Genomic DNA, 26,600 nt, shown 5'->3' with positions numbered 1-26,600 from the left:
GTTGCATGTTGTGCAAATGTGCTTAGAATATAATTGTCTTCTATTTTAAAGGAAAAATATTAAGCTAATATTGAATGGTCATGCAACACTCTCTCATTTTTCCCTGAGACGAGAGAAATTCGCTATTTACCTTTTTCACATTATCTTACAATGACACAAAAATCGTCATTTTACATCATTGTATGAGGAAGTGTAAGAGGGGGGATCCCACCCTTTCAAACCCGCCCATAGGGGGTTGGGCCTAATGCGCTAACAGACCAATCACAGATCAGTGCCAGTGCGTTTGATTTCACTGGCAGAAACTTTTTGAAAATATGGACGAAGGTATTGAATACGAGCCCGTTCTCATCCCAAAGCGCCATATAAGACGCTTTTGCAAAAGCGTAAATATCCAACGCACATGGCACCCTTTAACGTAAAATGAGACGCAGATATATTTGGGCAGAAGGCGCCCCCTAGTGGTCTAACCCTTACCCTACACCATACCTAAACTTAACCATTAACCGAAGCGTCTCATTAGACGTTAAAGGGTGCCATGTGCGTTGGATATTTACGCTTTTGCAAAAGCGTCCTATATGGCGCTTTGGGATGAGAACGCGTTGTGAATACGCAGACGGATGTATTATGGAGGATTGGGATTACCCATTGGGTGTCGGCCATCTTTTTTGGAAGCTAAGCATGATGAATGGCGACTGTAGAACACAAAAGCTGAATCCCGGACATTTTGGGCGATCTCGAAACACATTTTCAGGCAGACTTATCACTAGTAGCCTATTGTTGTTTAACTACTGCTTTGTTACCGGTGGGCGTGGCCTCCTAGGGCAGAGAAGCAAGTGCATTCTGGGAGTTGTTGTCTTTCATCCACATCAGCCAAAAATACATTTTCTGGCTTTTCTCAGTCTAGAAAGCTCCAAATTCAAAAATAATTTCACATTTCTTCTCCATAAATGACCCAATTTAAAAACACATTCATCTTTCCAGAGGTGGAATGACCCTTTAAGGTCAACATGAAATGAAAATGCACATTCCTGGTCTTATCATGCACAATTCAGTCTTAACAATATTCCAAAGAATTTATTTTACTTCAAAATGTAATATTTTGCCCACGTCATGAACTATCACCTTCCACCGCCACTTTGTAACATCCACGTTTTTATGTTCCATGCTGTTTAACATTAACTAAAAGCTTAATAAAAAGCATTGATTTTGCTGTGATTCTTCAGTCCAACGTCTAAAGACCTCAACCAGATGCTCACCTGGGGCAAATATACTTTCCTTCACATGTTTAACTCTCTATCCATTGCTATATTCTCACTGTACACCGGGGCCCACGGTGCCCAGCTGTTTAACTGCGTTTGCTTTAGATCTATCAGATCCATCTATCTGGAGGAAAGGTCTAAGAAACACTAACTTTGCATTATACATCTGCACTGGGCGAAGAGTGGCCCTCTTGCCCTGAAGAACTCTTCCTCTTTCTCCTCTCTCTCTATCTATCTCTCTCTATCTCTCTAGATATACTGGTCATCTTTCTTCACCCTGCTTCCTCTTAAACCATATTAGCTTTGTAAATACTTTTTTATTCTCTTATATGAAAATATGCTGGTGTGTGTTACTCGCTGTGCTGAGTAAACAGCAAATGTTGCTTTGTTTTGATTTTCTTGTGCAATCTTAATTGCAAAAACACAATCAGCTGTTTGTGGGGAGGGTGTTTAATCTTTGAATTTAATGATTTGAGGGAATGCACGCCAGAAGAATCATTTTATTGCTTCCCAAAGGGCTTTTCTTTTTCTTTCTTCCCCCCTTCCTCTCCACCTTCTTTGCCGAGCCGTTAACACCTGATAGGTTGCTTTTCATCTCAAAGACAAAATGCTTTGCAATCATAAAAATTGCTTGACAAGGAAAAAAAGTATTTACATTTATATTTGTATGTATAAGATGTAATGAAATAAGGACACAATTTGAGGAAAGAAGTCCAATGCTAATTAAAAATGTCTATATAAATATATATATATATATATATATATATATATATAAAATAGCCATGACTATTTTACAGAGTAAAGGCAGCAAGGAGAAAAATATCTTATTTTTATATATAATATAATCTCATGCTTTTAAGTGCTTTCAAAAACAAACTTGGAAAACATCTACTAAAAAAACAATACTATATATATATATATATATATATATATATATATATATATATTAATATATTATATATAAATATAAATAATATATATAAATATATAAATAACATAATAAATGTATATATATAATAAAAATATGATATATACATATATATATATATAGTATTTTTTTTAGTAGATGTTTTCCAAGTTTGTTTTTGAAAGCACTTAAAAGCATGAGATTATATTATATATAAACATAAGATATTACACCTGTCAGCACCAATAATCTTTCTCTACATTTATATATATATATATATATATATATATATATATATATATTAATATATTATATATAAATATAAATAATATATTATATATAAATATATAAATGACATAATAAATGTATATATATATAATAAAAATATGATATATATATATATATATATACTGTATATAGTATTGTTTTTTTAGTAGATGTTTTCCAAGTTTGTTTTTGAAAGCACTTAAAAGCATGAGATTATATTATATATAAAAATAAGATATTACACCTGTCAGCACCAATAATCTTTCTCTACATTAATATATACAGTATATATATATATATATATATAATTATTGGTGCTGACAGGTGTAGTTACTGGATCTACCAGCAGGGACTAACTGGACCACATTAACCAGGCAACATTAAAGACATCAGATCTCAATTCTTCGTGAAATGTATTCTAGCTGTCCACCTTTTTTTTTTTTTTACAGCGAGCTGTATGCAGGACAGCAAACGGGAGAGATATGAACACGTTTTCATAAGGACTTCTCCTGAGGACTGATGTGAATTTCTCATCCCAGCTGCAGGGGATATGACATCAGCACACAGAGCGCCTGGGGAAAGAGGAGCGCTAGAGCTCAGTGTGAGGATGTTTGAGAGGGGGAATGTGTGTGAGAGCCACTCAACTACAACACTACAGCACCGCTGCTCTGGAAACACTGAGACTTCTGGACAAAACATGGATGGAGATGTCATATCTCTAGCGGCTTTACAGCTGATTCCTGCAGGATACACTTTGACCATGTTTTTACCTTTTGTAACCACAGCCACAAAGCACCCGTGCCTTCAGATCACTTGGACGTGGCTGTGGTTACAAGAGGTAAAAAATACTGCTCGTTTCGTGTCTTAGGCTACTTACATTTACGAGTCATTAAATCATGTACTTAAAGGTCAGGTGGTGACCATAGACCTGCATTATATGACTGATAGTCCCTTTAATGGCACATGGTTGCAATGCCAAGCATCTGCATTTGTGTTTATCTTGAAGTATGTTTCTGGCCTTAGAAATCAGCTGACGGTGTTGTGAAATGCCCGCTCACCAGGCTTTAGAGCAGAACTATCATCTTTTAAACTTGTTTTTACGGTCGAACATACCACTCAGTCCCTCAGCCTCTCGACTGAGCAAAAGCATGTTAAACTGTGCCGCACTAGGCCTCGGTTAATTCAGCGGATTCAAATTCTGATCACTCTCGCCCTCTCTCCTATACAGCTCCTTTTACAGAGCTTCATTAATCTTCGTTGAATACAATGACATACATCTTTAATGTGCTTGCTGTCAAGTCGCATTTCAGTTAGAGTGCAGCAAAGTGAATGACAGCAAGCAATATTAATAAATTTAACATGGACCGTATAAATTTTTAACAGAACAAGAATGGGAGGCCGGGCTCGTCTACCCGCGCCCTCCCTCCCTCTGTGTTTTCAAACCGGCGGATTTTACGGCGAGCGGGACGGGCGCGTTTCCTCAAAGTTGACGCCCTCAGTATAAATAGATTTACATGTCATTAATAAGTAAATTAGGAAAATGCCTTTCAAGTGAAGACATGTACATAAGCATAATCTCCATATTAAAGGAGTATCCTTTGAAAAGCCACAGAGGAATTTGAGGAGTCAGGCGATATGTCATGCCGCTCTCGTCTGCTTTCTCTGCACCTTTAATTACAGAGGAGTTTGATTATGGATCTCACCAGCAAGGTGCCAGGAACGAGCCGCACGCAGAGCCACCTATGATCATCTCATACGCACAGAGTCGAGACTTGAGGAAAAGCGAATTAGTGACAGCTCCCTCGTACTGCTGTAATAATATTAAAATATTAAGATTAATTCCATCAAAGCTCACTCGCAGAAAAAAAAAAAAAAGAGAACGAATCCAAAAATGACGATTAAGGATGCTATTTCACATTAAAAAAAATTACTGCAGTGATTTTTGGCTTACGCACAAGGTCCCAGCAGAGATAATTTGCTGTACGTTTAAACCCGATGAGAACCCAGTCTGTCTGTGTTAAATAAGAAAGTTACGCTTGATATGAGACATGTTTTCGCAGTAGCTTTAGCGATTATAGGAAATCATATGCAAAGCCGGAGTCCTGATCCAAAGTTAATTTATAATTGTGTAGAAGTTATTAATTAGCCGACGTGTTATTAGAAGAGCATGCACTACAAAGGATTTATTTTACGCACAACAACACGGGATAGAAGCGCTTCCGTAGTCCCTCCTCCCTCTCTCTCTCACTTTTCCCTTTCTCCCAGGATGTTTATTTATTTATTTATTTACTTGGATAAAACCTTTCAAGAGGAACACGAGTTTGAACCCCTGCCAGGATAGGTGCTCGCACAAAGCCTCCACGCGCTTGTTTTTATAAAGGGGAATCTTTTAATTGTTAAGTGCATGGTCGAAATAATGTGGATGAATGTCGAAAAACGCATACACATCTTTCCATTTTGTCGAGTCGGATACGAAAAGCGTCCGCACGTATAATCTGTGTGACCCAAATATCTGAAGTCTGTCTCACCCTCCAGTGAATGCCACATTGAAACACCCTGGAAAAACCATATTGGATCCAATTTTCCATCGCAGGCTGGCTGCCAAACTAATTAATTTAGTGTGGAATGGGCAGTTAGCTCGCACTGTGCCGACAGCAGAACACATAAATAAAGATCATGACGATAGCACGTATCCCGATGAGCAGATTGGACACATATGCACACTTACTGTCAATCAAAGTTACGTCGGTGATGGGCTGCCTGCCTCTTCACAATATGGTGCGGTTAGCGACGCATGCTGCGGAGGAAGAGCACATATCCAGCAGGAGAGAGTCACATTTGCTTGATACACGCATGATGGCATCACTAAAAGAATATGTTGATGAATTAACATCATATGCTCAGTTGCTATAAGAAGCATCATAGGGGAAGCCGTCTTGAAACTGTAGCTTTGCAAGCTTCTCATAAAATGATGAAAATGTATTTAGCTACACAAGAAAACTAACATTGACGCTATCCAAGAGGCGATAACTTTTCACATTAAGACATTCATTTTCATATTGAGAGCAATATTTATCTAGACCAAAAATCTCAGTTACAGTGACAACAACTGATACATTTATAACTGAGATACTCATTTATATACTAAAAACTATGAAAGCTTGTTTCCGCCACTGAATAAAAACATAAAAAACATACTTGCGACTTTTTATCTCACAATTGCGAGATATGGAGTCAGAATTTTGAGTCGCAATTGCGAGAAAAAAAGACAGAATTTAGACTTTTTATCTCACAATTCTGACTTTACATCACGCAATTTCGACTTTATATCACGCAATTGCGACTTTATATGTCACAATTCTGATTTTATATTTCGCAAGTCTGACTTTATATCTTGCAAGTCTGACTTTATATCTCGCAATTCTAACTTTTTATCTCGCAAGTATGACTTTATATTTTGCAAGTCTGAATTTATATCTCACAAGTCTGACTTTATATCTCGCAATTCTGACTTAATATCTCGCAATTCTGACTTTATATCTTGTAATTCTGACTTAATATCTCACAATTCTGACTTTATATCTCGCAATTCTGACTTAATATCTCGCAATTCTGACTTTATATCTTGCAAGTCTGAATTTATATCTCGCAAGTCTGACTTTATATCTTGCAAGTCTGACTTTATATCTCGCAAGTCTGACTTTATATCTCCAATTCTGACTTAATATCTCGCAAGTCTGACTTTATATCTTGCAAGTCTGAATTTATATCTCGCAAGTCTGACTTTATATCTTGCAAGTCTGACTTTATATCTCGCAAGTCTGACTTTATATCTCCAATTCTGACTTAATATCTCGCAAGTCTGACTTTATATCTTGCAAGTCTGACTTTATAACACGCAATTGCGACTTTAAATCATGCAATTCTGACTATATCTCGCAATTCTGACTTTATATCTCGCAATTGTGAAAAAAAAGGCAGAATTGTGAGATAAAAAGTCGCTATTACCTTTTTTTATTTTTCATTCTGTGGCGGAAACAAGCTTCTATAGAAAACAGTATTTAATTGAGTTACTGAACTATCACAGTTGGATAAAAATAATAGCTTAAGTTAGTAATTTTGTCATTTTTTAACCACCTTTTTAAACGTTGATACAGTCAAACTGATTTATGTTATCAAACTGGACAATGTTCTAGAATGAGACAAACCACAGCAAAACATCAAAGAATGAATCAAATTCATTGCTATACTTACTGACATGCTGTTGTTTTCACTCCAAAGTGATGTCACTTCCTGGATTATGATGTCATTAAGGAACTAGTTCAAGATAATAAAAAAAGCAACTAAAGGTATAGCACATACGATCAATATGACGTTCCATCCTGTTCAAGAAAGTAGTGTTTGTTTAAAACATTTCGATAAGAATTAAAGACAAAAGAAACAACATTGGGTTTACCATAGATTGATATCAAATCAGTCTGGTTTTAAAAAGGTCTCGAGTTCATTGTCAAATGGCTGATTCTGGTCAGCACGCGTATCTGTGTACTGGGGCTTAAATTATTGTGGCGTGGTCCGTGTACCAGAAAAACACTTTGGATATGCTCAAAAGGAGCCCCATCTCAAAGGAAGTGCATCCTCAAAGAAATGGAGTATATCTGAAATTCTTTTTAATGTCTGGATAGGCGGCAGAGTGAAGCCGCGGCCTACTGGTGACTCTACCATTAACGAATGGCCTAGATTCTTACGACCCTCTCTCTCTCTCTCTGTCTCTTTCTCTCTCTCTCTCTCTCTCTCTCTCTCTCTCTCTGTCTCATGTTGCAACACATCTGCTTATTAGAAAGAGGTGCAAAACTATAAAACTACACAGTCTTTTATTCCTATTATTCTGAACCTTTCGAAAATAAAGGAATACAAAATATGTTTTTTTACATATTTTAAAGGTGCTGTAACTTTTCTTCTAAAATGAACCTTTTTTTAGTGCCTGTGTGTGAAGGGGTTGTAATCACACATTACAATGATCGAAATTATTTATACAAAAATGTCAATATTTGTTTGTTTGAGATATTTAATACACCCAGTATATGCGAAAAATATGATAGAAATGAGTTTTTTTCTACACATCCCCGCCTCCAGCTCTGTGCACGTGATCAGCTCTGAGACGCGGGAGAAATCGTCCAAGAAAGGCGGGTCTCTGGAGAAGTTTAGCCAATTGGCTTAATGCCCAGCTGCACTACTTCCTGAACTTCAGCCAGCTCCTTGTTTCCTTTCTGCCATTATAGGCCACAATTGATTAATTCAGGTGTGTCTGATTATTGTTGCCATGACTACTGAGGTCAGGTACACCTGAATTAATCAATTTGGTCAATAATGGCAGACAGGAAACAAGGAGCTGGCTGAAGTTCAGGAAGTAGTGCAGCTGTGCATAAAGCCCATTGCTTTTATACAAAATACATACAGCACCTTTAAAGGAAGCACTGATCAATAAGAAAGCATACTTTCAGAAACGTGTTGTGGTCAGATGAGTAAAACAAATGATCACAGTGGAATGGTAATACATAGCTAAAGTTAGTAATTTAGATTTTTTTTAAACGTTTTCAGTCAAACTGATTTCTGTAATTTTATCAAACCGGATAATGTTCTAGAAATGAGACAAACCAACTTCTAATACAGAAAACCGTCAAGGTTCATTATATCCATATATCAATTCATTATATCCATTGCTAATAATTATTGACATTGTTATTAGTACATTGTACATTGACATTGTTTTTCCTCCAAAGTGATGTCACTTCCTGAAGGTGATGTCATTAGGGAATTAGTTAAAGGCATATCACAGAAGATTAGCAGAATGGAAAGTGATTTGAGGTCCTATAAAATGATAAAAAAGCAACATTCGCGAAAATAAGGCATGTTTTGTCAGAAACATTTCGATTAAAAAAATGACCAGTTATCACGTTATAATTTCAACACAGGAGAAAAATAGAAATAATCGCAAAAACATTTAACATTTTTAAATCTTCAAACCAAATAAATGACATTCCCTATGTACTGCATGCACAGCATAGTAGGATCGACCCCTATAGCATATCATAAAGCAGCACAGGCCAAGGGTTTTCAAGGATCATTATCAGAGAAAATATGTGTAGCTTGACAGTTTCAACCCCGTACATCATCTGACATATCAGTCCACCCTATGACACGAGTTTGACATATTGCCAAAGACTCACAAAGTCTACACTTCTAATTGCAGACAAAAACTAGGACAGCAACCCACAGCGCAGTTCACAGCCCTGCAGCCAAACGGCCTGTTCTCTGAAATGAGTTTCTGTTAGCATTAGCACAGAGCGCTAAACCCGTGACCTTTCGAGCCACAGCCAAGTGACTCCTCGCGTCCAAGTTCTCCTTTCCCTCGCTCCCATTAGCTCCCTTTGCTCTCCGGGCAACGGCAGTTTATCAGCCAGCCAGATAAAATTGGTATTGGGATAAAGCTCACAATCTCCCCGCGTAATCCTATTTTTCCAGCGCTACCATGTATAATGGGCTGATAGACTGGAACTCGGCGATGAGGAAATCTGAACCTGACAATGGGGAGAGGCAGACAGGAAACGCCTCGCAGGCTTGTTTGAAGTCTTATTTTGAGGTGTCAGAAAATGATCCATGACACAAAGCTTCATAATGTGAAGAAAATTGTTTTTCACAGATGGAATGGAGTGCTTTTGGACGCTTACCAAAGCATTGTTTCAGATGAAATGTAATATTGACAGACCCCGCCTCCCATTAAGGAAGGATGAATGAACAAAGTGATGCGATAAACATGAATAATCACCTTGGAATAACAATGATTCAATAAATTAGCGTTTTGTGGCTTTCCAATTTAAAAATGTTCAGTGCTATTTACTGCAGAACATCAACAACAACATATTCATCTGAATTTGTGTCTTGTTTTCCTGTCATCTTTAAAGGTACATTTCCTTAAGCTTTCTTTCTTTCTTTCTTTCTTTCTTTCTTTCTTTCTTTCTTTCTTTCTTTCTTTCTTAGTTTGAAAATAATAATTCTCATTTTTATAGAATATGTCTGTATTATATTTTAAGTCAATTGCATTAATCTAAATAAATTGTTAATTTGTTTCTGAAAAAACATAACATAATACATGAATGAATAATACATAAGTGAATGAATGAATGTATGAACACATACTACATGAATGAATGAGTGAATGAGCGACTGAATGATACAATTAATGAATAACTAATATATGAATGAATGAATGAATGAATGAACAAATGATACATGAATGAATGATATAATGAATGAAAGAAGGACAGAATGAATGAATAACTAATACATGAATGAATGAATGAATTATACATGAATGAATGAACAAACAAATACTACATGAATGAATGATAGAACGAATGAATGAAGGACAGAATGAATGAATAACCAATACATGAATGAATGAATGAATGAATGAATAAACAAATACTACATGAATGAATGAATGATTGAATGAATGATAGAATGAATGAATGAAGGACAGAATGAATTAATAACTAATACATAAATGAATGAATGAATGAATGAATGAATGAATGAATGAATGAATGAATGAATGAATGAATGAATGATACAAGAATGAACGAACAAATACTACATGAATGTATGAATGATAGAACGAATGAATGAAGGAGAGAATTAATGAATAACTAATTCATGAATAAATTAATGAATAAAACGTGAATGAATGAATGAATGAACAAACAAACAAATAATACATGAATAAATGAATGAATGAATGAATGAACAAATAAATAATACCTGAATGAATGAATGGTAGAATGAATGATTGAATGAACAAACAAACAAATAATACATGAATGAATTAATTAATTAATGAACAAATAAATAATACATGAATGAATGAATGATAGAATGAATGAATGAATGAATGAATGAATGAAGGAAAAATGAATAAATAACTAATACATGAATGGATGAATGATAGAATGAATGAATGAATGAATGAAGGACAGAATGAATAAATAAATAATACATGATTGAATGAATGATAGAATGAATGAATGAATGAAGGACAGAATGAATAAATAACTAATACATGAATGGATGAATGAATGGATGAATGAATGAATGAATGAAACGTGAATGAATGAATGAAACGTGAATGAATGAATGAATGAATGAACAAACAAATAATACATGAATGAATGAATGAAACGTGAATGAATGAATGACTAATACATGAATGAATGAATGAATGAATGAATGAATGAAACGTGAATGAATGAATGAACGTTTTTTAATAATTTGGGGTAAGAAGCTAGCAACACAAACATATATGAAATCAAACATTATTATTTTCAAACAATTTTGCTTAAATCAAATGTATTCATAAAAGTCGAAAGTGTATATATATATTGTTTTGTGAGGTGTTTTAAGGAAAATTTCTGGAAAACAAGACAAAAACACTGATGAACAAAACACTGATGACGATCCCTTTGTGGTGTGAGCATAAAATCTGCTTGTAGGAAAAAAAAAAAAAAAAAAACCTGTCTCAAGTCAACAGTAAATTTCCTAGCAAACTTTGAATGGGTCAAAAATAGGGTTTTATTGAGTTCGGAGCCTATGGTCATTAGTCTCACTTTTCTGTCTGCTTCTGCGGTCTCAGGTGGCACATGTACCTCTTCGCCTCACCCATCTCTTAAAAACATGTCGGACCGCGCTCACAGAGGGATGGCAAAGGCATGTTTCACTGTCACCAAATCCCCTGCAAATAACCTCAACGGGAGCCAATGAATGTCACCGGCCCTCTCAAGAGATGACACAATAGCGGAGAGTCCCAATAAACTTCAGCTGAGCTTCTGAGGGGCCGGTGGGCCGATCGGCGCTTCGGAAACAAGAGAAAATCATGGCTTTCATTCCCCAGCCCAACTCCCTCTGCAGATCAGCATCTATTTAAAGATTTCTCACACTGCTTGAGTCATGACGGATGTTGTTTGGTAACAATAAGACGTTCATTCATCATGAGATGATGAGGCATGAGAGCGAGAGCAGAGGTGCAGATGTGTCAGGTGCCTTTCTGTTCTCCACTGTTGTTTGGCTTTAATTCATGTCAGGCGGAGAGAAAAAACACTTTAAAGTTCCTTTATGCCAAATTAAGCACTTCTAAATAGGGCGTTCTGGGGGCCATTAGTTCCGTTAAGCACACCAGCAATCAAAGGTAGTTTTTGCTCTTTTGTCACTGATGGAGCGGCAATCCATAATGACACATAAATGTTGTGTGTCTTTATTTCATTCTTCACAAACCCAAAGTCGCATACGAATAACGTTCCAGGAAAAGATAAATTATGTCAAGTGGGCTTTAACATAGTCATTAGTCATGTTGATGTGCTATGACATCACCCCATTATAATGTCAGGGGAAACGTGAAAAGCTCAGTTTCTGCAGTTCAAAATTTGACATCTGCGAATAATGGCTCATTCCTTGCTGAAGTGTTATGTGAAGTTGCATGCAAATGACAGTGAGCCATTTTTTGCAACATGGAAATTGTCATTTACTCACAAAACCTGCATAACAACTCTTTCTTTTGAAAAAAAAAAAAAAAGATATTTTAAAAAACGATGGGGTCCAAACATTATCGGCTATTTTTGACTATTTTTGCTGCCACCACGTATTTGTGTTCTGCAGAAGAAAGTTAGTCATACAGGTTTGGAGCAACATGAGGGTGAGTAAATGATGACAGAATCCCTTTTTGTGCTACGGAGATGAATGATACTTGTTGAGAAGATGTGCTATTTCTTTTCAAACTGATCAAAGTTAAAAGATTTCTTTGGTAGACGATAAAATGGATGAAAAACTCTCATACTGTGTGTTCACACCAGATGCGAATAGCACGTCAAATAATCGCCTACCGCGTCTAGTTATACGTGTGAACACTTTGAATCCATTCGCGCGTCAAGAGCGAAAACTGACACGTGTAAAAACAAAAGTTTGAAGCGAAATTTACACGCGTCACACGGGTCAGAATCGAAATCCGTTGGCATGTTGATCGTTTTTATAATGCCGATTGACCAGGCATTCAGTCATATTACAAAAAAAATTATTGAAGCATCCAGATACTTCACCACGTGAGCAAGCAGCAGGCTCCTGATTGGTTAACGTGGCGAGAATTGACGCGAAAGTTCAGATTTTTCAACTCGGGCGGCAGACGCGAATTCACGTCAAACGCGTGAATGCACAAATAGCACTAACTTAATCATTCGCGCGTAACGTGCTTAACGCGTCAGACGCTCAATTCGCGCGGACTTGACGTGCGAATGAGGCATATTCGCGTCTACCGCGCCGCGCTCTACGCCTCGTTCACGCCGCAGGAATTTTTACTCACGTAACGCATCTTTCCATTGACTTAACATTGAAATCACTCGCGCCTGACGTGCTATTCGCGTCCGGTGTGAACGCACCAATAGACTTCCAATGATCACATCTAGGGACTTTTTTGACTGGCATTCACAAAGCAACCACCAAGCAACCTAAAAACAACTACAAAACAAAAATCACGCAGAACTTTTTATAAACTATATATATATATATATATATACACTCACCGGCCACTTTATTAGGTACACCTGTCCAACTGCTCGTTAACACTTAATTTCTAAGCAGCCAATCACATGGCGGCAACTCAGTGCATTTAGGCATGTAGACATGGTCAAGACAATCTCCTGCAGTTCAAACCGAGCATCAGTATGGGGAAGAAAGGTGATTTGAGTGACTTTGAATGTGGCATGATTGTTGGTGCCAGAAGGGCTGGTCTGAGTATTTCAGAAACTGCTAATCTACTGGGATTTTCACGCACAACCATCTCTAGGGTTTACAGAGAATGGTCCGAAAAAGAAAAAACATCCAGTGAGCGGCAGTTCTGTGGGCGGAAATGCCTTGTTGATGCCAGAGGTCAGAGGAGAATGGCCAGACTGGTTCGAGCTGATAGAAGGGCAACAGTGACTCAAATAACCACCCGTTACAACCAAGGTGGGCAGAAGAGCATCTCTGAACGCACAGTACGTCGAACTTTGAGGCAGATGGGCTACAGCAGCAGAAGACCACACCGGGTGCCACTCCTTTCAGCTAAGAACAGGAAACTGAGGCTACAATTTGCACAAGCTCATCGAAATTGGACAATAGAAGATTGGAAAAACGTTGCCTGGTCTGATGAGTCTCGATTTCTGCTGCGACATTCGGATAGTAGGGTCAGAATTTGGCGTCTACAACATGAAAGCATGGATCCATCCTGCCTTGTATCAACGGTTCAGGCTGGTGGTGGTGGTGTCATGGTGTGGGGAATATTTTCTTGGCACTCTTTGGGCCCCTTGGTACCGATTGAGCATCGTTGCAACGCCACAGCCTACCTGAGTATTGTTGCTGACCATGTCCATCCCTTTATGACCACAATGTACCCAACTTCTGATGGCTACTTTCAGCAGGATAATGCGCCATGTCATAAAGCTGGAATCATCTCAGACTGGTTTCTTGAACATGACAATGAGTTCGCTGTACTCAAATGGCCTCCACAGTCACCAGATCTCAATCTCGATCAGCATCTTTGGGATGTGGTGGAACGGGAAATTCGCATCATGGATGTGCAGCCGACAAATCTGCGGCAACTGTGTGATGCCATCATGTCAATATGGACCAAACTCCCTGAGGAATGCTTCCAGCACCTTGTTGAATCTATGCCACGAAGAATTGAGGCAGTTCTGAAGGCAAAAGGGGGTCCAACCCGTTACTAACATGGGGTACCTAATAAAGTGGCCGGTGAGTGTATATATATATATATATATATATATATATTAACTATATATTTATATATATTTTATATTTATCTGATGCTTTTATCCAAACCGACTTACAATTGCTATATATGTCAGAGGTCACACGCTTTTGGAGCAACTAGGGGTTAAGTGTCTTGCTCACTGGTGTCTCACAGTGGATTTGAACCCGGGTGTCTCACTCCAAAAGGCATGTGTCTTATCTACTGTGCCATCACCACCCGTAGATACATATACCATTTCTTGTATATATGAAGAGTTCAGATGCAAAAGCCTCTAAGTGCCATTTGAAATTTTCTAGAATGATCATTTGTATCAAGCTTGTATATTTAAGTTCAGTGATTTCACTTAAATGGCAATGATGATTACCTATTAATTGTTATTTAAGTGAAATTACTGAACTTAAATATACAAGCTTGATAAAAATCATCATTAAAGAAGAAAATTTCAAATGGCATTTAGAGGCTTTTGCATCTGAACTCTTCATATATACACCATTCCCCATAGATATACACACCATTTCACTCGCATAGTTTTGAACAATCTGCTTGCGCACCATTACACATGCTTATTTTTCCCCCTAAAAATCATGTTTCTCTACAAATCACATCATACAAATTCAATTGAAACAATTTGAAATTGTTTTCTCATGAAATCGGGTTGCTCAAAACACCTAAAAGCTAGTTTTCCACAGAAAACCAGCCCAAAAAAGCACATTTTAAACATTTAAATCTAGTTGTTCTTTACAAATCACTCACATACAGTCATTTTGTTGAGTAGATCTTTCAGCCTTGGGTGTGCTACCAAATTGGGTTTTTGTAAACTTGATCAAAGTGCATATTCGAACACTGTTCTTTTGCTTCTGGCAAGTGCTTGTATTTCCTTCAGGAAATGCAAATCTAGTTTTTACCCTATTATACCATGATTGCCGTTTCCTGTACGTCAAAAATCCAACCCTTGCTGCTTTAACAGCTTAGCCGTAACGAGAAATATCACCTCACCCAATTTTTCCACGTGTGGCCTGAAATACTATAAACTACACCTGCACCGCTTTATAGAAAACTGAACGTTTTAGTCGGGGGTAAGCAATACTCTTGAAGTTTGAATGATCAACTTTTCTGAGAACTAACTTTTGAAGCGCACCCATAAAGGTCACGGAGAGAGGAGTTTAACTAGGTGCCATAATGTGGTGAGAGAATAAAATATAATGAGTGAGATAAATTAGCATTAGATGGGCAAGGCCTTGATTTATCGTGATATTCTACAAATTTTGAAGGTATTAAGAGTGCCCTAAAAGAGCACATTAACAAGTCACATAAAAAGGCGAATTAAAAAACCCAGCTCTTTATGCGCGCGAGGTGAAGAGTCGCGCTAGAGATACTGTAAATCGTCCGAGAACGATAGTGTTTAACTTTCTCTCTGATGATATTCCTGGATGGGCGGTTCCCGTTTAAGTTTTGCCGCACCGGGTCATTTTTGGGAGCTCATTAAAGACACTTGCTAACAGGCCTCGTAAAATATGAACAGAAATTAGCGGCCGTAATTTGACAGAAGAACTAAGGCAACAATAATGATGGGAAATAAGGTGACGGAGACACGATAACGCTAATGCCTCCCTCCATTAAGGCTCAGCCAGAGCAAATGTCATTCATATTTTAGCGAGCGAACCCCGCTAATTGGCTCAAGCTCTCGTCTCCTGAATTAAATTTCCAGATTTCTCCCCTCACCTTTAAAGCCGAATCATTTGAATTCAAAAGAAAGCGCAAGTGACAGGGAATGAGTGTGGGAGAGGTGAGGATTGACGAGGAAACGGCTCTTTTTAATGAGATAAAAATCTTGCTTCTCCCCATTTCCCAGCTATAATTGCTGATTATGTTGTTATAGACTCTCAACTTCTCCGTCTTTCTTCTGGATCAGGATAATTTGGGGTGGCGTGACGAGGCTTCAAAGGCAGCCGGGAGCTCGCCGAGGCTCATTTAGGCTCCCCTACGCCGGGCCACAGGTACGGGAGAAAGGTAAACACTGCTTGCTTATAAGTAATTACCCCCTCGGCCCGAGCGGGCCTGATCAGTGCTGGCTGACCCCTCTCGTAATAACCCTTAAGGGCAAATTGTATTTCTTTTGACAGTTTAATTAGATATTCAGCAGTAGGGGCACAAAGCAAGCTAGGCCATGAATATTTAAAAAGAGTGACACCAAAAGAAGGAGAGGGGGGAAAAAAAAATCATGAAAGAAGCCTCGGCGTATTGAATGACAGACAAGGGGATATTAAGCAAGTGATTCTAATCAATAAACTCTTGATCTCCTACATATTAATACACTGCCTGCTGGTGTTAGGCTCATAACAAGAAGGGTAGGAGGAACTGGGCGAGGACAGGCTGACAGTGGGAAACGGAGACAGAAGCGTTGCTCTGCGGGGGCACCGGTGTCGTCCCGAGCCCCCCGGAGGGCACGCTAACCAACCAGAACAAGCCAATCTTCAGTCCTTTTCGATCTAATCCAATCTGCGAGATTGGCAGCTCTGGCCGTCTCCCGACTAGACCGTTATCTGATCAGACAATGTGGACGCATTTGCATGCAAACGAGGGACACGGACCACCCAGGGCCAATCAGGGGCGAGGCGGGGTGGGCATCCACCAATCTGACGGCAACGGCGTGTCACTCGTTCGTGGCGCCATCGCAGAGCGAACTTTACTAGTTCCTAGGTCATCATGGGCATCCAATGAGGGGATAGACACCATAGCATTAACATCCAAGAGATGCGCTGATCTATAAGCATACATAATTTACCATAGCGAGGAGCTCAGAGTCCAACTGCTCATGTGTATTAAAAAGAGTGAGGGGAAGGAGAGATGATGGATTAATTACGGCTTAATCCACTGGAGTTGGTTTGCTCCGGCGTACCGAGGGACGCAGCATCCGGTTCATTTATAAAACCCATGGCAGTGGCACCTTATTAGAGCTGATGTGTCTCTACGCTGCTGCTGTGTGTGTTAGAAGAGGCAGGACATGTTTTATGAATTAATGTTCCTCATGTTCGCCTACAGTTCTGTAGACATGCCAGGGTTTTTATAACCCCGCTCGGAGCATCACATCTGCGTAATGAGACGTGCGAGAGAAGAAGACCAGCTCTCCTGTTTAAATCTGGCTACTGTAGGAGAGGGGTCAGTGTCCCGTCCTCCTTGGGAACTGCATCGTAAGGCATAAGCACATACATATTCATACAGCGCCTGCAAGGTCAACGGGCAACGCTAATATTGCTGCATTCGTTTATAGTGAGCGTCAGAACACTGAAACGCTAATGTGAAACGAGTCTAAGGACATACAGTACTAGTTTGCAACTGCAGGTGAAATTGAAATTAATTTAAAGATAAAGGAGTAGTTCACTTTTTTTAAAAAAACAACTTTTGCTGATAATTTACTCACCCCCATGTCATCCAAGATGTCCATGTCTTTCTTTCTTCAGTCGAAAAGAAATTAAGGTTTTTGATGAAAACGTTCCAGGATTTTTCTCCATATAATGGACTTCACTGGGATCCAAACGGTTCAGGGTCCAAAAGACAGATTCAGTGCAGCTTCAAAGGGCTTTAAACGACACCAGACGATGAATAAGGGTTTTATCAAGCGAAACGATCGCTCATTTAAAAAATAAATAAAAAGTTAAAGTTTTATAAGCTCAAATGCTCGCCTTGCTCTGTTCTGTGATGCGCGTTCGTGACTCTCCTCCTCCTTGAGTCAATTCATTCATTTTGTTCGTTGAATCAACCAAATGACACGAAAAAAGATTCATTTTGATTGACTTTTGGAACTTGGTTACCAGTAAAGTCCATTATATGGAGAAAAATCGTGGAATGTTTTCATCAAAAACCTTAATTTCTTTTCGACTGAAGAAAGAAAGACATGTAAGTTTTTAAAAGTGAACTACTCCTTTAACACTTAAATATATAGATATACACTGTAACACGGACACCTCGTTGAATCACAATTTTTTCATTAATATTTGTGTGTGCTTGAGTACTGCATCACTAGAGAGCCTTAATAATAAATAAGCATCCTGTTCAATAAAGGTAGATACAGTAGAAAGATTCACTAGATCCTGACATTCCAATTTCAGCATGATAAATGGAAGATGTCAAGGTTGAGGTTACCATCATCCCATGACTATGCATGTCCAAATGTCGGAATACACGGAGCCTTCCTTCCCTCCGCGATGAGCAGCAATCTCGCTCTTCTCTCTCAGGCATGGTTAACATGAAAACAAATGACTGCGGTCGGCCGGAGGATGTTTGACAAGCAGCAGTGAATAACCACAGCAAGGCTGGAGATATTCTTGGCCGCCTGCATCGTGAGAAAATGTGGCTTCGCTCAGGAATATTCTGGGGGAAGACCAAAATCTGGAAGCAATTACGAAAAACTCAAAGAAAGTAAATTCCATATTACCTCTGTGGACGCTGTAGAAGGGTGGCTGGCGAGATGTATTTTGGTGAGGTTTACTTTCTGGAGCTTAGCAACATAAATTTGTTGTTGCCGAACTATTAAACACAGCTGACACATGTTGGCGGAGTTCGAAGGAAAGGTGCATGAAACTGATCATAGGATAGCCCGTGTAATAATAAGGGAAATGGGCCCGCTGTTGGACTTTAATATCCCCCGACGACACTCAACTGTCAATGGCCTCCACCATCGCCAGGATGCATGGCCTCTTCTGCCAGAAACGCAGGATTTATCCTCCTTCACATGGAGCCAGTGAGGGGAAATGCCTACAATCAGTGGGAATCCAGTGAAAGAGAGAGAAAAAACAAGATTGAGGGAAAGAGGACGAGTGGAAACGGAAAAAAGTTGTGGGAGGAAGGCATGGGATGAGATGCAGGTATCCTCTGCAGCTCTCTTAAAAATATAACCAACATCCTTCAGCTCGTCTGCTGCTGATAGAAGAGACAAAGGCTATCTGGGAATTTCACTTCTCAACTCTTGGACCTGGAACAGTGATTTAAAACTGGGTCAGATTTCATGCAATAACATGCACGCACCTGGTTAACACGTTAGCCGATGCTTAACAGTTGTAAATCTGGAGTTTAATAGATACATGGCAAGGTTATTTACTGCCATTTTCCGTCAATGGGGACAGCGCAAAATAAATGAAACACTGTGTAAGTCTTCCGAAAAACCATATGTTCTCTTTTTTTTTGCCTTTCTGAGAGAGTGCTTGGTAACTTGATATTTCCTCGTACCTATGGGAGAGAAGACTCTGAGACAAAAAGATCAAATGATGAATTTCCTTTTGGCTTTTTCCTTCAAGCTCTCCAAACTCGCTCATCTGTGGCTCATGTTTGAGCAATAAATGCCTGTGGTTCTAATCCCACTCCAACATAAACACTGTATACGTTTACAATTGACTTGAACTGGAGCATTAGCTGCGATAAATCAGACAAGTTATGCAACCATATATGCATACTGCAGCGCCAAGCTCTCAGCGCGATAGCCTAGAATAAAGCAAGCTTTGCGTTTAAGCGTGGTTAATCCACTGTAACGTAGGCCTCTTGTGCTTTACTGGTAGTGTAAAACAGCTGAGATTTTTTAAGGAAATAAGAGCGAAACTTACTCATTGAAATCTTCCCGCCATTGTGTTAAAGGAGTAGTTCACCTTAAAAAAAAAAAATATTTTGCTGATAATTTACTCACCCCATGTCATTCAAGATGTCCATGTCTTTTTTTCTTCAGTCAAAAAGAAATTAAGGTTTTTGATGAAAACATTCCAGGATTTTCTCCATATAATGGACTTCATTGGGAACCAAACGGTTCAAGGTCCAAATGAAAGTTTCAGTGCAGCTTCAAAGGGCTTTAAACGAATATTTTTTTCGAGTCATTTCGTTAGTTGAATGAACCAAATGACTCGAAAAAAGATTCGTTCACTTTGATGAACGAGTTTAAATAGGAGAGTCACGAACGCGCATCACAGAACAGAGCAAGGCGAGCGTTTGAGCTTTTAAAACATAACCTTTTTATTTATTTTTCGACCCTTATTCATCGTCTGGTGTCGTTTAAAGCCCTTTGAAGCTGCACTGAAACACTCATTTGGACCTTGAACCGTTTGGTTCCCAATGAAGTCCATTATATGGAGAAAAATTTCCCTGTTTAAAGAATCAGAGATGCTACAAAAGCGACAGCAATCACATAAGGCAGTTTCAAGGAGTGTTTACCATGTTTACGTCTGTAATCAGGAACCGAATCGCTGTAAAGCGCGGGTGCGATAGTCAGTCATCAGCACTTGTTGCCGAGCATTTCACGCCAAGTGCCACAGCAATATGGCTGACAATTCTCTTGACAGAGGGAATGAGGGGATGCGTGACACATGGAAATATGAGTATCGCTCTCACACGCACATTACACCAAACACACGAGTCCCCTGGGAGCGCGTAATAACCGGGCACATTTATTCTTTTTTTTTTTTTTTCTGTCTACACCCCATTACTGCCTTATCATAGACTCAGTTCTCGTGTTATATGACAGTTTGAAATGAAACTAAGAGCATGGAAGGAAAAAAAACAGTAAAAGGGATAGCATAGCTCTGTTTGTCAATCATCACACCTGACTAAATCAAAGCAAGGTTCAAAAGAATCAGGTGAAAGCAAGTCTGCAAGTATTAATAAAAAAATACATAATCATTTAGATTATTGGAGTGGAAACATACGGGGCAAGAGATTCACTGGGAGAAATGAAATCAATTAAGACAGCGAACCTGAATGACGTTTTTAATATAAATAAATGGGCCATCGGGGAACGCTCCCCCATTACATGTCAGGAAAAGTTAGATTAGGAGGGTTGTGTTGCACAAACGTGAGGAGGTTTCCCCGCTGATATCAGACTGTCTCGAGCGGAGCTATTCCCTGAAGCGCGGACTCCCCAGCAGGCTTCATACACACGCAGAAAGGCCCTCTGGCTGTGAGGTGCATCTTTAATGGGGATTATACACAAGACTGTGATACGCTGAAGAGTATTATGGAGGTTAATATTTCCCTCACACTCCACTGAAGCTCTGGCCTGCATGTTGCATGGGCTGGGAAATATCTGTATATGCTTTTGCACTTTAAAGTCCCACAAGAGACGCCTCGTGGAGACATATCTGTTGCATGCATCTGCATTTAATTAGTCAGCCTCAAATATTGAATTGTAACTTTTCTCTGACATCACACACACATCAGAATAATGCTGGTTCATTTGTGATTTGGTACTTTGCACAATCCAATTCATTTCAAAGAGTTAATTTCACACACTATATTTAGAATATGAAGTTTGAGTATATGGAACAAAAGTGAATATATGGAATGCAACTTTGAATATAAGGAATTAGACTTGAATATAGTGAATATTCACTCTGAATGTATGGAATATAAAACTATATATATAAACTATATATATAAAATATATATATATATATATATATATTAGGGCTGTCAAATGATTAATCGCGATTAATCGCATGCAAAATAAAAGTTTGTGCTTACATAATATATGTGGGTGCACTATGTATAATTATTTTATAAATATAAATACACACACATGCTTGTATATATTTAATAAATATAAATATAAATTATATATAAAGCAATATGTATATACGGTATATAGATTTATATATAAGTTATGTAAAATATAAATATAATTAAAAAAAAATCTTAAATATACATGCATGTGTATGTGTATTTATGTAAATACAAAATAATTATACACAGTGTACCCACATATAATATATAAACACAAACCTTTATTTTGGATGCCATTAATCGCGATTAATAGTTTGACAGCCCACATATATATTTTCATAAGGTTTTGTTTTTGTTGCTTTTCATTAGCAAGGAGTTCATTTTACCCAACATGACGCCATTCTTAAAAAGTATGCAATATATCATCGGAAAAAGGATAAAGTTTTGAAATCATATCTCATTAAGCTATTATATGCTTCTCTTTCCCTCTTTTTGTCTAATTACGTGTCGTGCGCTCATGTGGTACCTGGGGACGGAAGGAGAGCTACAGTTGTGGCAGTGCTGCACACCCTACAGATGACCTCTTTTCTCATTAAGAGCCCGAGCCTCACCATTTATCTTCCCCATCAGAGCTGCTTCACACGGACCGCACCGACAGACACTGCTTCGTAATTATGCCAAATATAAATTTACAGTGAATAATGAATACAGCTGCATTAACGCTGTCCTTACTGCTGTGAATCACACCTGCTAAAGACAAGCCGCTCTGAGAAGAAGCTGGCTTTTCATGCCCACAACTCTCTTGAAATATCCCTCAGACTGAAGTAAGTAAATCTTTGCATTTGGTTCCTTACGACCTGAAATAATCAAATAAAACCATATAATCATGCATATTTTCAGCAAAGTACATAGGCTGATCAAATATTAAAAGGGATGAGTATCTCATATCTCTTTACACAACAATGTTGTTTTGGGGGCTTGAGAATGCAAATTTTTGAAAACGAGTTTTTGAAAATGATACCCGTATTGTCTCCATGTCCTCTCCTTGTAAACAAAAAGGTGCTTTCATGCACATCATGCACATGCATACACTCTAAAAAATATGCTGGGTTGTTTTAACCCAATTTTGGGTAAAATATGGACAAACCCAGCCATTGGGTTAAAAATGTAATTTAAAAATGTATCCCAATGGCTAAGTTTGTACATATTTTTACACAAATTGGGTTAAAACAACCCAGCATTTTTTAGAGTGTAAGTGTTCAGTCTATAGGTACATACGTACACTCTAAAAAATGCTGGGTTGTTTCAACCCAAATATAGGTCAAATATGGACAAGCCCAAATGTTGGGTTGAAAAATGCAATTAAAAAAATTACAGTTGATGGTGAAAATTACACTTTGAACCCAACAATTGGGTTCAAACAACCCAGCATTGTTTAGACTCGAGTGCAGTGTTTCTTTACAAAGTGATGTCGCCAACTACTGGTCTGGCAGCAGAATACAGCGCTTTTAGTCACCTATACGCAAAACATTAAAAAATCCAGAGGAAAAACGTTTCCGTGTTTAGTACGTTGTCGTGTAAATGTACCCTAAAATTAACAAAAAATACAATACTCAAACAAATGTCAAATATAAGTTAAATCCCAAACAGTAAACCTGTTAATTAAATGTTTATCAGCAATATGAATAACTATGCATGCTAAACATACACAAAGCTTATGTCAGGTTTATAAATTTACATACACTCTAAAAATTGCTGGGTTGTTTTAACCCAACTTTTGGTCAAATATGGACTAACCCAGCCGTTGGGTTAAATTTTTACATTACATTTTTAACCCAACATTTCGGGGTTGTCCATATTTGACCCAAAATTGGGTTAAAACAACCGAGCATTTTTTAGAGTGTATTTGGCTTGCATTTTGCATATAGCCCAACCATGAATTGCAATGTTTGATATTAAAGATATTTTTGTCAACATCACTTCGGTCATGGATACCAATGGAATGCATGAACTGAATGTTAATTTTTTGCCATTAATGAAATAAAAGTCACTCTGGATATAAGTGGCTCTGTTATGGTGCTCAGTACAAAATCTGGGTTATGATGCAAGACCAGTTGAGAAAATAAATGGGTGGCACTTGTTCTGCCTGATTATTTCTATGAAGTGAATCCATTGGCCATCTCAGGTTAAGGATCTGCTAAAGGTGATTCATGCACAGCCACTTTCAGTTAGTCCGAAGATGAAGGAACCGACGCTATAAGAATAATCTCCTTAAACGACACCACATCACCGCTCAGAATGTAACATTGCCTCGGGCATCATTTTCCTCACTCTTCTTGTCTTTCTCTCTCTCTGTGTGTCTTTCTCTCAGGCCCAGAGGCTGTGGTAGACCCCGTTCCTCACAGGTTCAGAAGTTCACAGCGGTGTCTGTAGGAAGAGGAACAGGCCGTCTGCCAGTCCTGGCATGCGCGGGTCTAATTGCACATCATTGGCATAATGGTATGCAGAACCATGCTGACTCGAGATGTACAGGAAGCAACGTGCAGTCTCAAACAAACAATTAGCAGGGTTTGCATCCATGCTAAATATGCATTGAGTATAATTCACAGGTGCATATTCATGTTTAGGTCTGACATGGGATAATAAGTTTTATGCAAAGTAGGTGGTTTTCTTCTTCTTCTTTAAAACACACACTCATTTATTTGTACTTCTTACAATGTCCAACAGTGTATTTATATGCATCACATGATCATTTAGTTATTTGTCAACAAATATGATTTCCCTCACATTTCAATAACTACATTCAATGATTTTTTTTAATCAAATGTCAAATGTTTTGCCTTGCTAAGCCCTGCTAAGATCTTATGCACATATAATATATATTTTTTCTTATTAAACAAGTTCACAAACTTTTGAGTAAATCTTTTAAGTGGCGATTATTAATTAGTGGATGTAAATTGTGTAAAATGTTTTTCAATAAATACTTAAATGATTTGCTTATGATCATAGTTTGCAAATGTTTTCATCTAAAAGATTCAAATTCTGGGTGTGGGAAAAGGGTAAAACAATAAAAGACCTAACCTAACCTAAAAACCTAACCATATAATCATGTATATTTTCAGCAAAGTACATAGGCTGATCAAATATTAAAAGGGATGAGTATCTCTATCTCTTTACACAACAATGGTGTTTTGGGGGCTTGAGAATGCAAATTTTTGAAAACGAGTTTTTGAAAATGATACCCGTATTGTCTCCATGTCCTCTCCTTGTAAACAAAAAGGGGACGTCATGCACATGCATACACTCTAAAAATATGCTGGGTTGTTTTAACCCAATTTTGGGTAAAATATGGACAAACCCAGCCATTGGGTTAAAAATGTAATTTAAAAATGAAACCCAATGGCTGAGTTTGTACATATTTTCCCCAAATTGGGTTAAAACAGTAAGTGTTCAGTCTATAGGTACATACGTACACTCTAAAATGCTGGGTTGTTTCAACCCAAATATAGGTCAAATATGGACAAACCCAAATGTTGGGTTGAAAAATGCAATTAAAAAAATTACAGTTGATGGTGAAAATTACACTTTTAACCCAACAATTGGGTTAAAGACATAAAAGACATCTGTAAAATCGGTAAAGACATTATAAACACACACACAAAAATGGTGTAGGATTAACTTTGCAATTATTTGCAAAATGTACAAGCAATTTCTGAAAACTGCTTCAAAGAAATGGCATTGAATTTGTATGAAAGTTAAACATAATCTTTGGAAAATTATTTTTTTTTTTTACAGGGAAGGCATGATAAAAGTTTCCAAAACAGATTTAATGTTAAATTTATAAAACAATAAAGTAAATAATATTTATTTTGAATAAAATTCATCCCTTGGCCCCACATTTAAAGAAACAGGCATGCCAAGACACATAGAGATCTCGTAACTTATTCTTCAGCGACAAAGTGATTTGTAAGTAAACTTTTCAAGCACTCCGGTTAAACGTCTTTTACTTTTCCTTCTTCATTCTAGCATGGTGCGCCTTAATAATAACATTTCAACTCCGCTCGAGTAGAAAATCCTATTATCAATTACGGATGTCACCGCGGGATGGAACGGCGGCCGGCTACGAGGCGCGCGCGCTAACGTCCAAAATTAGCTTCACCGCTTCCTCTCCGCCTCAAGGTGCGGACCGGGGGATTATCCGTAATCCCAGCGCCTCCTCTCACTTACCCGCATCACTCCCTCTACAGCCAGGGCAAATTGTTTTCACGCTCTGGCCCTGCGCTCGCTGCTAAAGACCTGCCTTTTCATCCAATAACATCAAAACAAAAGGCGGAGGAAAGGCTAGCATCTGCTATTAGCGGCAAATTGTCTCCAGCATTTCTCTGGGACCCGCTGCTGTCTTTCATTTTCCTTCTCCCCCTCTGATGGAAGTTACGTGCCACTTTTTAGTCTTGAAAGAAAAGGAGGGAGGAAAACAGCAGATTATTGATTCGCCTCTGACGAGGAGACCAACCTAAAAGCCCCAATGAATTGTCACTCATTATTGAAATTACTGAACACTAATTAAACTGGCAGCTGAACTCCCAGCAGGCCTGGCTCATCTGAAGCTAGAATTCGGCTCCGTGGACAGAGAGAGAGAGAGAGAAAGCGTTTGCCGCTACACGGATGTTAATGAGCTCTGCTTACTCTCCCCCCATTTGAATCACTCCCTCTTTATGTGCACTCAAGTGTGCATTTGTAAGCTTGAAGTAAGGTAGCGGCGCTCTTTGAACGGACCTTTCGCACATCGCGTTCAGAGAGAAGGGTTGCGTTTCAAAGGCCGCCATTAACCTACTTCAGC

General features: G+C 38.3%; 1 long non-coding RNA gene across 1 annotated transcript in view; it reads right to left on the bottom strand.

The window, feature by feature from the left end:
* Nucleotides 1-5,161: 5,161 nt before the first annotated feature.
* LOC148971537 (uncharacterized) overlaps nt 5,162-26,600 on the bottom strand; it is a 66,154-nt gene continuing 44,715 nt past the window's right edge. Inside the window, exons 2-5 of the long non-coding RNA XR_016146938.1 lie at nt 18,717-19,036; nt 18,425-18,614; nt 6,688-6,750; nt 5,162-5,230 (exon numbers count right to left, since the gene is read on the bottom strand). This is a non-coding gene — a long non-coding RNA (uncharacterized LOC148971537). The remainder of the gene's footprint in view (nt 5,231-6,687; nt 6,751-18,424; nt 18,615-18,716; nt 19,037-26,600) is intronic.

This window comes from Pimephales promelas, chromosome 17 (assembly GCF_988280905.1).
Source record: "Pimephales promelas chromosome 17, fPimPro1.hap1.1, whole genome shotgun sequence".
Taxonomy (NCBI): Eukaryota; Metazoa; Chordata; class Actinopteri; order Cypriniformes; family Leuciscidae; genus Pimephales; species Pimephales promelas.
The sequence above is the reverse complement of the archived record's forward strand: the minus strand, read 5'-3'. Positions and strand labels throughout refer to the sequence as shown.